Genomic DNA, 3882 nt, shown 5'->3' with positions numbered 1-3882 from the left:
GTGAATTGTTGATGATAGCCAGTCTGACAGGTGTGAGATCGTACCTCATTGCTGTTTTGATTTGCATCTCTCAGATGATTAGTGACTTTGAGCATGTTTTCATGTCTCTTGGCTTTCTGAATGTCCTCTTTTGAAAAGTGTCTATTTAGGTCCTTTGCCCATTTTTTTGATTGGATTGTTTATGTTCCTTTTGTTAAGTTGTAAGAGTTCCCTATAAATGTTGGAGATTAAACCCTTATCAGTGATAACATTGGCAATACTTTTTCTCTTTTAAAATCTGGTCCATCTCATTTTCTTAATTTATGACATTTTAGATTCTGTGGCTCTTTTAGACTTAAATCTAGATGCATTGTTAATGTATTCCAAATATAGAAAGTATGATACCCTACTTCATCAATTTTAAGACATGCTTCTTCATACTTTGAAAAATGAGATGCATCTTAAAATTGATTTGTATCATAGTTTAATGGAGGCATTTTTCCCCTTGGTGGTATGTAAAACTAGTAAGCAATCATTGATGTTTTATGCTTGATAAAAAGTGATGGTTCTTTTTTAAAAAATATATGATGTGTGGTATATCCTTGTGGTAAAAATCTAAGTGGTGAGAATATACTAGTATTATACTAGAGGCCCAATGCACGAAATTTTTGCAAGAGTGGGCCTTCCTTCCCCCAATTGCCGGCACCAACTTCCCTCTGGCACCCAGCACCCGGGACCCGGGCTTCCCTCAAAGCTCTGGCTTCGTCTGGAAGGTTGTCTGGTCTAATTAGCATATTACGCTTTTATTATTATAGATTATTTGGAATTATAGACTTTTAGTGTTTTCTTCAGATTTCTTTCTTTTTGTTCTCACTATCATATTCCTAGTGTCAAATCTAAAACAATTTAGTAATAAGTTTGATGTTCTTTATTCAGTGGAAAACAGTCCGGGGGTTGGGGGTGTACATTGCCTACTAGCACTTTCTGAGGGATTCTGGGCAGGAGCAAGTTTTGTAGAGTGTTCAAAGAGACAACAAGAAAGGGCACATTGGGCGGGGAGCTCCGTTAGCAGGTCCTACTTCCTAGGGTAGGGTAAGCTGGCTGAAACTGAGTTGGAGGACTGATTGGTGTTAGGTTCCTTTGACAGTGAGGTGTTCCCCTTAGTGCATGCTGATTTGGGGTTAGGTTTGTGACATGGATGGGGCCACTATTTTAGGGTGGCCTTCATTTTGTGGGTCTCCATATACCAATTAACTTTATCACTGATTACGTAGGTGTTTTACATTAAACTGGTTCCCTATCTGTGGAAAGCTGTCCAGAATTTTTAAAAAAGAAAAATGGAGATCAAGAGAAGGAGGCAAGACTTGGGGTTGAGGATGGGGTGGAGTTGATAGTGGGTGGGATCTCCAGGATTAAGAAAAGAAAAATGGGGCAGGACATTTTAGGAGGCCATTACTAAGCATTTTTCACTTTCCCAGCTTTACTTGTCTGGAAATCCTTTTCAGGTTAAGTCTCTGGTTGTGACATACTAGCTTGTGCGCTACTCAGTAGTTATCTAGGGAATACTCACCTCAGCCTATTCCCTAGATTCCAAAAGCATAAATCCTCTGCCAAAGCCTTTTTTCTGCAGAAGTTGCCCTGGTACCCCTCCAGCCTTTCGGGTAAATCAACTGCTGCTACCTTCTCTTTTATAGGCCACATGGAGTTGTGTTTCCTCATAATCTTCGGTCTCAAAATTAATAACTAAAAGGGGAATGCTTAGGGAATATACTTTTCTACAAGGAACTATTATATTTATGGGAACAATGAAGTTTGTTGGTTTTTATAGTACAAATACTTAGTTTTTGGAAACTTCCTTACTTTACTCTGTCTTTCAGTGTTTAGGTAGAGATTGGTGCAGTCTTTCCACTTTACTTCAAATATGGGTGCTGAGTTTTATATATTCCTGACAAAATATGCCAGTCATCACTCTTTATCAGTTAGCATTCACGTGGTTCTTTTTCTGCTTATTGTCCTGCCTTTGTTTCCTTTTTCCTCAGAGGATGTCCTGAGTAAAGATACTGGGGAATGTGCGATATGCCTGGAAGATTTGCAGCAGGGGGACACGATAGCACGGCTGCCTTGTCTGTGCATCTACCATAAAGGGTGAGTTTATCTCTGTGCTCACACAATGATTTTAGCAAAGATCTCCCTAAGAGTTTCAGACATTGTAGTGAGGGCGGAAAAGGATTCGTCTTCACTGAAACTCCCTCCCCCCATTTCTTAACAAATAATGCCCCCTTTTTTACTGCTAGAATTAAGATTTAAGCCCTTATCTGTTTGTACCCAAAAATCTATCATTTGTCCAGCATTTACTGTGACCCAGGTATTGTTCACAGCTTCTAAAATCGGTCTCTCAGTAAGCCTTGTATCAGCCTCATTTCACATTAGGAAATAAGCTGAGGGACAATAGTAAAAAAATCCCTCCAAGGTCACCTGGCTAGTAAATGGAAGAGCCGAGGTTCTACCCATATCTGTTTGACTCCAAATTCTACCTGGTTTCTTCTAAAGTATTTGTGGTTTCAGAGCAACACAGGAAATATTTTAAACTAACTGCAAGAAGAATGTTAGCCAAGCTGTCGTGTATGTGTGCGTGTGGTCTGTGTTAATCCTCACCGAGGAGATTTTTCCATTTTTTTAAAGAGAGTGGGAGAAGGGGAGAGACAGAGAGAAACACTGATTGGTTGCCTCCTGCATGCATCTCGAACAGGGCTGGAGGTCGTACCTGCAACCAAGGTACGTGCCCTTAACCAGAATTGAACCTGGGACCCCAGGCCAACCCTCTATCCATTGAGCCAAACCAGCAAGGGCCAAACCATCTTGGTTTATGGCATGTGCAGACTTGAAATGTGTCAACGGAGAGAATGTTAAATAGTTTGAATCCTGGGGAAAATTCCTGGCTGTTGGGCAAGTTACTTAAGTTTATCATTTGCCACAGGAAGCTTTCTGTGGTAATAGAAGTGTTCTGTATCCTTACTGTTAGTAGAGAAGCCACCAGCCATGTGGCTGTTGAGCACTTAAAGTGTGGCTAGTGTGACTAAGGAACTGCATTTTTCTTTCATTTCACCTCAATGGATTTAAGTTTAAATAGCCACATGTGGTACGTGGCTACTGCATTGAACAGTGCAGATCAACAGGATAATGGTGTGCACCCTAATATTTAACTTCCCAACAGAATCATCAAATACTTCATAAATGTGAGTGGATGACGATATACTTATTTGTGTATGTATATGTACTACAGGATGGAACAGAGTTAAAATAAGTATTTAATATTCACATATAAATATGGTCTTTTTGAATGTGATGCAGTATTGTCAAGAATTAAAATTTAAAAGCAGTTTTTGATTACATTGATAAGTGATATGAACAGGTTGATATATAAATGAATATTTTTAAGAGAAACACAGCTTTTCAGATTTGTCATTTGATTTTGAATATTGGTAAAGTGGTAGTTCTTTTGATTCTTTTTATAATGATTGCTTAAACTTCAAAGTATTTTATAGCATAATTTTACAAAGATTATTTCCTTAACTGCTTAGAATAAGCAAAATGTAATAAGCACATTTTTATCTTTTACTTATATGTATATGCCAAATATGATCACTTAAAAGTATTTCATTTTTCTTTTGCAAAGAGGTAAGCATTTTTTATTATGGCTGTCATGACATTAATAATTAAGCATAAATGTTTCACTTTCTCTGGTTTTATTATTTTCTAGCTGCATAGATGAATGGTTTGAAGTAAATAGATCTTGCCCTGAGCACCCTTCAGATTAAGCATCAGCTTCCTGTTTTATAGGTAATTCTCCTTTTTTGTTTTAATTGCCTTTTGAAGTGTTATTTGGATTATACATTCTTAACC

At 38.0% G+C, this 3882-nt stretch overlaps 1 non-coding gene across 1 annotated transcript in view; it reads left to right on the top strand.

The window, feature by feature from the left end:
• LOC102774765 overlaps window positions 1-2102 on the top strand; it is a 20124-nt gene extending 18022 nt beyond the window's left edge. The window contains exon 4 of the transcript XR_001512388.1: window positions 2019-2102. This is a non-coding gene — a transcript (uncharacterized LOC102774765). The remainder of the gene's footprint in view (window positions 1-2018) is intronic.
• The last annotated feature ends 1780 nt before the right edge of the window (window positions 2103-3882 follow it).

This window comes from Myotis davidii, unplaced genomic scaffold (genome assembly GCF_000327345.1).
Source record: "Myotis davidii unplaced genomic scaffold, ASM32734v1 scaffold168, whole genome shotgun sequence".
NCBI classification, from domain to species: Eukaryota; Metazoa; Chordata; class Mammalia; order Chiroptera; family Vespertilionidae; genus Myotis; species Myotis davidii.
The sequence above is the reverse complement of the archived record's forward strand: the minus strand, read 5'-3'. Positions and strand labels throughout refer to the sequence as shown.